The 12,044-nt window shown below is 36.4% G+C and overlaps 1 protein-coding gene across 6 annotated transcripts in view; it reads right to left on the reverse strand.

Moving 5' to 3' along the window:
* LOC120626861 (synaptic vesicle glycoprotein 2C-like) overlaps positions 1–12,044 on the reverse strand; it is a 42,233-nt gene that overhangs the window by 22,697 nt on the left and 7,492 nt on the right. The gene's annotated exons all lie outside the window — the stretch shown is intronic.

Genomic DNA, 12,044 nt, shown 5'->3' on the forward strand with positions numbered 1-12,044 from the left:
TCGAAAGTGTTATTATGTAAGTAAACAATAAGTTGCCGTAATGTTATTGTAAAAGTTAAATATTGAAATATTATTTTTGGTTTTTTGGTTTTTTTCATATACTTTACTTTAGTCATCGGCAAAGTCAAAACTATTTTCAGATAAGTCAGTAAAGCAATTTTCATGAGTACATGTTATTCTTCGATACTTAAATTATGAAAGAATTTATACAAATCTTTCCGTCCCTGACAGTGAACTTATGTGACCCTGACTCCGATATATCTGCATAGACCGTTCATTCTTGTCGACTAACAAAAAATACGGAATAAAAGGACACAAGCCTACATAAAAAAGGTACAAACTAAAGGTAAACTAATTAAAAAACCGGTTCACATCAAATCATTATGAATTTTTCGCCCTTTGTAGCTCATAATATATCTACGTACTTATCTAATTCGATATGCTAATTACAAAAACTAGTTTACTTTGTTTATTCCCTTTGTGTGCGTACTTAACTTAACAAGTATAATGTTATTTTTTTTACTGGATTCCTAAACATTTTTTCTCTTTTCCAAAGACGTATTGAAACCTTTAAAATAAAAATAAGTAAATATACTACGACAGTACACACATCGCTATCTAACCCCAAAGTAAGCTACGCTCGAAGACCGGAGTATCTCTACGCGATCAAATCAGAAATGTGGTGGAGATTCGTAGAAGTACCAGAGTTGCTGACATAGCTCAACGAGTCGCGAAGCTGAAGTGGCAATGGGCCGGGCACATAGTTCGGAGAAAGGTTCGTTGTGGTCCCAAGGTGCTGGAATGGCAGCCCCGAACTGGTAAGCGTAGCGTTGGTCGACCCCCAACGAGGTGGACAGACGACATAAAGCGCGTCGCAGGTAGCCGCTTGATCCAAGCGGCAGAGAACCGTGGAATTTGGAACTCCCTACAAAAGACCTATGTCCATCAGTGGACTAAGATGACTGATGAATATTTTCATGAATATTACAAATAAATCATCATCGCCTGAGAATTGAGGAGGATCGGTTTCGGACCGTAACGTGCGGATGTGTGCCCTGCGAATTTGCCCTTTTGATTTCCTATTAAAAAAAACCGAAGTATTTCTTTATTGAAGTTATACTTCTTTAACGGCATTAGGAAAATTTCATAAGAGTGAGGAATATTTCATTACATCGTATACGATACGATGTAACGAAATACGCGCACACATGGTTACACGATTTTAACAGGATGAAGGTAGTTGCGAAACCTAGTGAGAGGGGAATACATCTTCCGCAAGCTCACTTTTTACGATGCGCGCGCACACCGTCACATTTTACCAACACCCTGAAGTTAGCTAAAGTCAACAATTTAGTTTTTCAAAAAAAGGTTTGACAGTTTACACTTTAAATTGTACAAAAATCTTAAATTTTAATGTTCAACGACACTTGGTGGTCCGATAATGTGATAACTAGACAATACTTTTAATTATTTAAATACCTTTTTTCTATTGTTAGTGTCGTTTTCTCTACATACGTAGAATAAGGCGTGAGATAATAAATTTTCAAAGATTTTTATCGTGTTACGCCACAGAAGTATAATTTCTAACGCGTGTCCTATGCACACGCCCTATGTATGTTTCCTATGTACAGACACGTTTTGATTTTTAAGTCGTGAAATTAAACATTACTGCTTTAAGCCGTGGAAGTAATCCCCTAGAGCAGATAATAATCTGTGCGCACCTACTGGGGTTTCCCAAAGCAAAATATTATCATACGCAAATAGCATACTAAATATTATTGTAGCGAACGTAAATAACGCACTAAGCGGCTTCTAAGCTTAATAATACTTAGAACAACAACGAAGACGCAAAACAAGATTAATTTAAATAAGAGCAAACACTTCAATCTACTATACATATTTATTTTAACACGAGCAATAAGTAATACCTATGAGGCTATGACATGTTTCATAATACGTCATAGGAATAATTTCTCTGCATCTGTATTTTTCACTGACCTCTATTATACTTTTTGTGTTATAGAGATCAATGAAATACATGGTTGTATGGCTTAGCAAGATGGGCTGATCCGTGAAGAAGCTCTTAAAAATAAGTTGAAGGAAGTCTTTCACTGACCGACAGTTATTTGTCAATGTGATTTCTCATTACACTACAAGTTTTTGACGACCTCTCTGGCGCATTGGTGAGCGCTGTGAATTTAAAGAGGAGATCCCGGATTCGATTTTCAGCAGGGGCAATTTGGGAATGTATAATTTCTGAATTTGCTTTGTGGGAGGCTTCGGCCGTGGCTAGCTACCACCTTGCCGACAAAGACGTGCCGCTTATCGTTTTAGTGTTCCAGTGCGATGTCGCATAGAAACGGATTAGCTAGTTAGATTACATAATGGGAATCGAACCCACAGCCTTGGACTCGGAAAGCAGAGTCGCTGCCCACTGCGCCAATCAGCTGTATGTGATGATGCAGGCTTAGATGTTAACGGGCTAACCTGTTCGGGGGTATTGCAGATATATTAGAACCGTACCCATAATCGGTTTCGGTCCGACCCAGATCAGACCAGAGAAAATCCAGAAATGATAAATTCCCCAATTACCCCTGTCGAGAATAGAACCCGGGCACTCCCACATAAAATCACAACGCTATCGCTGCGCCAGGAAGGTCGTCGAGGTATCCTTAACCAGTGATAATATATTGTGTTGATCATAAAGCGTAGCACCAACATTTTTTTGGCGATTACAATGTCGTCTCTAGTTACCAAGTTTATTATTAACCGAAGGTGCATGTAGATATTTTATTACACAATAGGCCCCTTCACCTACAGGACAGAACAATGACAAAAACCAATCGATAAGTAAAAAATATATAAAGCGGATCTCATATAGTAAAATAGCAAGCTGATGTAGACCGACAGCTAAGACGGAATTTTCAACAATATAGAAATAGGTACTTAAAATAACATAGGTAAGAAATTATATTCTGCAGTTATACAGGATTGGTACCGTTGATAGCGCATTGGGTATTCTCGACCGCTCTTTCGAGGGGTCAATTTCGAATCCCAGCAAACACCTCTAACCTTTTTAAGTTATGTGCGTTCAAAGTAATTAAAATATCATTTCGTTCAACGGTGAAGGAAAACATCATGAGGAAACCCGATACCTGAGAGTTCTCCATAATGTTTTCAAAGGTGTGTGGATTCCACCAATCCGCACTGGGCCAGTGTGGTGGCCTGCCTTAACCCGTTCTCATTGTGGGAGAAGACCCGTGCTCTGTAGTGGACCGGTAATGGGTTTTTGTGAATATGGTTATGATGATACAGGATTGTGTACAGAAGAGTTTTTAATGGAGTTAGGAACAGATTGGATCTAAGCAGGCGTTACTTATGTTTATGAATTCTTTTATTTTGTATTAGGGTACCCAGCCCGCTTCGCCGGGCTAGATTTTGCTTTATTTTATTTAAACAATAAACTTACATCATTAAATTTTTAATTTAAGTCTCATAATATATTAAATCATTTATTTCTCGAGCGGGTGAAGATCATTATCTACACCCATGTACACCCAACAATAGAATATCATCATAGTAAATAAAAGCTATATTTGACAGTTTGACAGTTCATAAGTAGGAGTGCTCTGATCGTCACCAAACTTTACAGGATTACTCGCCAGGTCAATCTGGAGATTCCCTGAAAGTTTCATTGAAATCGGTCCAGCCGTTTCGGAGCCTATACGGAACATACCTACACAATTTCTCTTTTAAATATATATAGACTAAAACAAAATAAAATAATGATAGTATTAGATAAAGAACCTAATGCTACTATAGTCCTTCTCGCTCTGAATGTAGGTGTTGCCAGAAGAACTTATTTCCTAATTTTGAGGGTAAAATGAAATTTTCCGTCAAGCTGAATGTTTTGTAAGAAAGTCCTATTTATTAACCATATGATTTTAAGAAAATTAATTTCTTGATATTAGGTAATTGAATTACAAGCAAAAGCTATCACTGTCTTGATCCTTTATCTGAACAGGATGTGTACAACTGACACCGACAGTTTTAAGTAAAGACGACTGGATGGAAACTGGTCTGAAAGTTTTAAACAATGACAGCTTATCTTACTCGGTGAAATAATGAACAAAAATATTTGTTTCTTTTCAAATTAATGACGTTTATTTTATTTCTTAAGCTCAAGATAAACAGTTGTCAACCAAAAGTTCAAAAACCTGAATGCTTTGAAGACGATGCATTTAAGTTAGTGCCGAGTAAACCAAGCAGAAGTTTTGCTACAGTTCTCATAGTTCTCTATCCTCGCACGGGTCTCCTCCCACAATGAGAAGGGGTTAAGGCCGAATTCCGCAGTGCGGATTGGTTGACTCCACCTTAAAGAACATTGTGGAGAACTCTCAGGCATGCAGATGTTTTCCTGCACCGTTGAAGCGAGTGATATTTTAATTGCTAAAAACGCACATAACTCACAAAAGTAAGAGGTGCGTGCTGGGATTCAAACTCGCCCTCCGTAAGTGAAGTCGAAGTCCTACCTACTGGGCTAACACCCCTCGTATAACTTAAAACGTCTATTTTAAAATAGGCCTATCACAGAATAGTTTCGTTCGTTGTTTAAAACACTGCCCAATCTAAGAAGACTCAAAAAAACTCGAACTCGCTAATTCTCTTCTATTACCTATTTTAGACTATGCTGACATTTGCTACTTGGATTTATTAGAGACCATGCTCGATAAACTGGACAGGCTGCAGAACGTATGTATACGGTTTATCTTTGGTATACGTATGTTTGATCATGTGTCCGAGTATCGTTCTCGGTTAAACTGGCTACCAATTCGATCACGTAGGAACTTGCACGCTCTTTGTCTTTTATATTCTATTTTATTTTATCCTCAGACGCCACCATATTTAAAAGAGCGATTCAACTTTCTTGGTAGCAATGTTCAGTGCTATTTGAGGGCTAAGGATGACAACAGGTTGCATGTTCCTGCACTGGCAGGAACATGCAACCTGTTCCATACGCATTCCATACGCATGCGAGTGACTGCACTCGCATGCGTATGGAAATTCTTTTACAGTCAAGGTGGTTATACTCTGGAATGGATACTCCGTTTCCATACTCCTTTTCTTCTTTCCTTAAGGGTTGTCTGTTGTTGTTGTTGTTGTCTTTGCGCATTTTTATTCTTCTTATGTTTATGTTTTCAATTTATATTATAAATTGTGTGCAATAAAGAATTTATCTATCTATCTATCTATATCGAAAAAGAAGTAGAGCTTTTTACACGCTTTTATATTAGTCTCACTTGTACTGTTTTTGTCCTTTTATTTTGACCCTCTTCGTACGGTCCAATTTCGTTGAAATTTTGTAGATATGTATATCTCGGACTGATGACACAAACTTAATAATATTATTCCATTTTTCAATTTGCAAAATAAGTTTTTAATTCCATAAGGCAGGAATGATAATCATTTTAATTTCCAACCATTATCTTTAACCGATTTCTTTAATATTTATAAATTTGACGGTGAAAGGGTTACCGCTTAAATAATAGTTTAAGAAACAATAAAATAAAACACGGTGCTATAAATAAACTAAACTAGAAGGTACAAATTATTTTGGTTTTTGTAACATAGCGTGTTTTTTAGGTTATGAAATAGTTTCATAACCTACCGGACGAGCTATGGCAAAAATGAATAGTCATTTTTGCCATAGCTCGTCCGGGGAAGTACCTGCTACAGCCATGCTTTTATAACTAACTTGCAATAGTTTAGTAAATGGTATGTGAACCATTAGTTAGGTACTTCTACATAGCACATGCAAGTCGCTAATGTTTCATCGTTTAATCCTTTTATATTACTCGATAAGATATTGGAACCCTGCGTAGTGCTTATCGGTCATTCAGCTAGTTAATATTTATAACGTCGTGATGCGGAAAAATTTAATGCAAAAATAATGTAATAAAGCAATAAATTGTTTTATCCTTCGATGAAAAATTCTCTAGAATTTTTCAAGCCAACACTCGGTCATCGCTTTTTACATTTACTTTGTTGCTATGTGGATAAATTTGGCGAAACACTACGTTGTACCTTACGTTGTACCCACGTTACTCATGAGCTTTTTACGCCATCGTATTGTTTGCCTGGAACAGATCGCTATGCAGCGATCACAATTCAAGACACTGAAAAACATTCATACTCATCACACAAACATTTTCCAGTTGTGGGAATCGAACCCACGGCCTTGGACTCAGAAAGCAGGGTCGCTGCAAACTGCGCCAATCGGCCGTCAACGTTATTTATTTTTATAATTAATTAATTAATAAATTTTTCGTTGGTTCATCAACGAATGAATGCTCGTTCAAGAAACGACTTCTTACTCATAGATTAAGGTAATATTCCACGAAAGAATCCACGGGGGGGCAGCGTGTCTGCAGGGGGTCAGACCGATAGCGATGCGCTTTTATTGCTCTAATCTGACACCAGGTCGCGTTAATCGTCAATAAAGATATAAACCGTCTGTTTTGATGTCATCTATTTATTTAATAGAACGTTTGGGGGCAAAAGTCATAAGTAATGGTTGACCATTTCGATTAGATTAATAATTTGGCATAATTGGGTGATTCGGATGATATTTTAAGAACGTACGAGTATATATGTGAGTGACATATTTAATGTTATAAATAACCGTCATCATCAGCATCATACAAACCCATTAATGGCCCACGGAGAGGGGTTTAAGGCCGTAGTCTACCTGGCCCAGTGCGGATTGGTGGACTTCACACACCTTTGAGAACATTATAGAGAAACTCTCAGGTATGCAGGTTTCCTCACGATGTGTTCCTTCACCGTTTAATCAAGTGATATTTTAATTGCTTAAACGTACGTAATTTAGAAAGTTAGAAGTGCGTGCTGGGATTCGAAGTCGCACCCCCGAAAGTGAAGTCGAAGAAGTTTAAAATAAAAATAACAGTGAAGTTAAAAGTCAACATGGCGGCCACTAGACGTCATATTGGGAAAAAAACTTCAAAAAACGTAGCCAAACATAAGCGTAGCGTCCAGTAGGTTATGGATTATCTATGTCTAATACCGGTTTCCGTAATTTGTTTGCATATATTTCTTTAATTAATGTTTGTCTACAGTTACTTAGATTATTTTTTTAATGAGTCATTTTATAAATTAAGCTTTTTATGATTGATGATTTCCATTTAAAAATTCAAATTCAAAATACAAATTCATTTATTTCAAGTTGGCCTAGTTTATAAGCACTTCTGAAACGTCAAGTCAGAATTTGAAATTAACTGTAAAATTAACATGTTTACAAATATCCACGAATACAATTGGCTGATTAGCGAAATTATCATTGATTATATCGGAATTTTTTTTTCGGATTTCGGATTATATTGGGCGTTAGTCTATTTTAATTATTTAGTTGTCGCGACCATACAGGGTGTCTCAAATAACGTTGAAAGCATTTCTGGCTAGGAAAACTAGTACTAGTAGTAACTATACTAGCTGTCCCGGCGAGCTTCGTAACGCGGGTAATTTTTTTTATTTTTATGAATGTTATATTTTAATACTAATTATCCTATTCCGGTCTAAGAGGAATCCAAAAAATAAAATATCATAAAAATTGGTCCAGCCGTTCTTTAGTTATAAATGGTAACTAACACAACATTCTTTTACATATATAGATTATTTAAAATGTACCACCGTTGGCCATATGGATAGAGATATATTACAAGACTATTATATTTATTTCTTAATATTTTTTTATATGTTTAGAAGAGTAAGCGGTGATAACCCCGTGGGTAGGACTTCGACTTAACCTTCGGGGGAGCAATTTCAAATCCCGGCACGCACCTCAAACTCTTCTAAGTCATGTGAGATTACGTTTTAAGCAATTAAAATATCACTTGCTGCAACGGTGAAGAAAAACGTCGTATGGAAACCTGCATAAATAATGTTATAAATAAATAAATGTTCTCAAAGGTGTGTGAAGTCCACCAATCCGCTCTGCGCCAGCGTGGTGGACTACAGCATTGTGGGAGGAGACCATGCAATGTACATGTGATATTATTTTCATATGAAACCAAACTCGATACATTGGTCTCGTATTTTCTTTACGTGACCTTTGCTATCTATGACTGCCACATCCGCCATATTGTGTGTGTTTGCGGAACACTTTCTATTATTCAATTTTGTTTAATGAACATATTTACATAAAATGTAGCCGATAGACCTGTGAACGCTAGCGTGAAACATAGAAGAAAACCTGCATCGACCGTTAAATATTAACCTTTCATTACTCCACATTATTCAGCTAAAAACTTCAATTGATTCGTTCAAGGAAGAGAGTTCTCTTACTTAGCGCAACTCAATTGGTGGTACGCTCAAGGCCAACGCGTATTGACTGTAGACTGATATTAATGATATGGCCTTGGTGGAATTAGATTGTTTCGGAACCCCCTGGAGCTATACTCGACTTGGAGTGCTTTGATGGCCTCATTATTATAATTAATTAGCTATCATTACCAACTCACATTAGATAACCTAAAATATTAATAACTACAGTCTATAGTATTTTTATATTAGTTAAGAACCTGTGAGTGTTGTACTCACGCACTATAAAAAAAGTTGTCGTTGGAATTACTGGCATGTGAGGCTTAACAACCCGTGCCCTGTGATGGGCCGGTAAAGAGTTGATATTAAAGTCAAAGTCAAAGTCAAAAACAATATCAGGGTGCAATACAATAATGCTTTTCGTATCTTGATGAAGTTGCCAAGGTACTGCAGCGCGTCGGACATGTTCGCTAGGGCCAGAGTACCGGATTTCTTTGCGATCATGAGATCGCGTATCGCAACATTTTGGAGTCGTTTGCGAGCCTCCGATAATGGAATCCTAAGCACGTTGGCAGAGGGTCTGGACTGCTCGATTTTCGAGCACCGGCTTTCGGTGCAACATGAGGCGAATAGAAAATAAACTGTAGTGATTTTGTAAAGGTTAGGTATAAGATAACCCATAAACTATGACGAATTATGTAATTATTATGACGGACGTGAGTTTGCAATATTTTTATATATTGCAATACTGTAACTTATTATTATTATTTTGTTATTTAATTTATCTTTTTATATTCTAATAACTGGGTTTATACCTTTCAATAAAGATAATAATTATTATAATTATTTATTCATGTTTTAATATATTAATAATATACTACGACAATACACACATCGCCACCTAGCCCCAAAGTAAGCGTAGCTTGTGTTATGGGTACGAAGATGACTGATGAATATTTTTATGAATTATATATACATAAATACTTAGAAAATACATATAAACACCCAGACACTGAAAAACACTTAATGCTCATCACACAAACATTTTCCAGTTGTGGGAATCGAGCCCACGGCCTTGGACTCAGAAAGCAGGGTCGCTGCCCACTGCGCCAGTCGGCCGTCAGATGTTGGCCCATAGGTGGCACTTTTGATGCGTACTTTACATGAGATTCATTCGTTCGGAAAATACGGACACTCACACAGAGACGTCAAACTAATAACGCCCTTACATTTCTCCCTTCAGTTAAATAAAGTAGTAATATTTTCACAATGCCACCATGATTTATGCTTTGGCAATATTTAAATTTTTTCCTTGTAGACCGTCCGCAATTGCCAATTAAATGGTAAATAGGTAGCTATTAAATATTGTTGATCAATTGATTATTGGAAAACAGATGAAAGCCGCAAACAATAATTCAATTGAATTGTATTATTATTGTCAATACAACAAATTAATTTAATTAAGTGGTAGTTAGATACTATTGCAGTTTTATTAGCAATGGCTTACCTGCGATTTAATTTAAGGATAATAATAAATGGTAGTGTGATTAATTTATTAATTATGGAACGCAAAACACGTGGAATCCTTGATTAATCTTTATACTACTGCTATTAGTTATCTTAATATATATAAATCTCCTGTCACGATGTTTGTCCGCGATGGACTCCTAAACTACTTAACCGATTTTAAATTAAATTGGCACACCGTGAGCAGTCTGGTCCAACTTAAGAGATAGGATAGCTTAGATATTTCATTATAGTCGCAATTTTATTTTATTGCAAATTATTTGTCTATAACTAATTGACAGTCACATGTACTCATTTAAGGCTTAGCGATACTGAATACGATAAAAACAAAATCAAACGCAGACGAAGTCGCGGGTAACAGCTAGTTTATAATATAAATATAGTCAGTATATATTTGAAAATTTAATGTAGGTTCATAAAAACATTTCTAAATTTGAGAAAAAATGTGACTGCAATAATTTAAACATCAGAAGTAAGAATAAACTTAACTTACAGTGCAATATACTAGGTTACAACGTTTAAAGGAAATTGCATACAATTCTACAATAAACTACCCATTGATATCTTGGAGATGTCTCTTAAAAAGTTCAAAGTTTGTATTAAACGTAAGCTTATAGAAAAGTGGTATTATAGTATAAAGGACTACGTAATCGATAAAAAAGCTTGGGTGTGAATTATTGCTCTAACCATGTTGCTCTTCTAATAATTTTAAATGACTTTGTGAGATCATGATAACAAAAAAAAAATACCCAGCTAAGTTTATCGTGGGCTACTTCTTAGACCAGGACGCGTTTGGAACCCTCGTAGCTTTAGTTTTAAGTTTACGAATGTGGCTATCGCCATCACTACCGTGTAATTCTTATGTACGCATCAAAAGTGCCACCTATGGGCCGGCCTACTTGAATAAATATATTTCTGACTTTGACTTTGACTTCGTCTATAATGTACATATTAACTACAAATTAGCCCTTGACAGCAATCTCACTAGCAGGGCTAGCACAGACAGAAGATAAAAATTATATCTCACGATGATCCTACCCCATCCCCCATATACCCCTAATATCCCCAACAAGGGATATAATTTACGTGCCTACGTGCTTAAGCACTGGAGCATGGAATAGGAGAAGTTTACCCCTTTTTAATATTACACGTAAACGAGTATTATTTGGATATTATTTCCACTTCTGCGCCAGTGCTCTGAGAGTTGATAAAGTTGTGGGAGAAGATACATTTTTATCCTTTCCCCTGGGATATCATTGTCTTCCGCCCATGCTAGCCGTGCGGATTAGTGATTACTAGGTATAGAAAAAAAACGTTACACCATCTCTTAGGTGATAACTTTTGGTGAACGGTTGATGATTGCCCAGGAATCCCCTTAGATTCATCATCATCAGCACGGGAGCACGGGAGCACGGGTATCCTGCCACAATGAGAATGGTCAAGGCTGCCACAATGAGAGGGGATCAAAGTTCAACTAGCTGGAACTGTGCATTTTTCCGGCATAAATAGTAGCCTATGTCCCTCTTCGGCCCATAAACTATCTCAATGCTAAAATTCACATCAATCCGATGCTCTGTTGCTGAGTTATTGATGGACTAACAAATACACAACAAATATCCGTGGATGTAATTCCCTTCCGATATTTGAGTCGTCTGAAGGACTACCTCTCTTTGAGAGATGGCATTTAAAGTAGATTCTTCATTATTGTTTTTAAATTATGTATTAAAATCTACTTATATATATTATGCGTGTAATATATTTATATATATTATGTATATTTTACATCTTATGTCTTTAATCGAGCAATTCTTATATATATATATATAATTGGAATCTCGGAATCGGCTCCAACGGTTTTCATGAAATTTATTATACAAGGGGTTTCGGGGGCGATAAATCGATCTAGCTAGGATTCAATTATATTGGAATCTCGGAATCATTTATATTGGACATACGACTATTTTTAAGACGACTCATTCGCGGACGAATATATCAACACTTGCTGTTAGTCGTGTCTACAAAGGTTCCCTGTAAGAGATTTCTTGCAGCAATAAGGCCTCCTTTGGATGTCTACATTGTTTACTGTATACTCCTTATTGTTTCTTTTCCTGTATGTTATATGTGCAATATAGTGTTTCTTCTTCTTCTACACTATCGCATTTATAATACTAGTATGGATT

Source organism: Pararge aegeria, chromosome 10 (assembly GCF_905163445.1).
Source record: "Pararge aegeria chromosome 10, ilParAegt1.1, whole genome shotgun sequence".
In the NCBI taxonomy this organism is placed as follows: Eukaryota; Metazoa; Arthropoda; class Insecta; order Lepidoptera; family Nymphalidae; genus Pararge; species Pararge aegeria.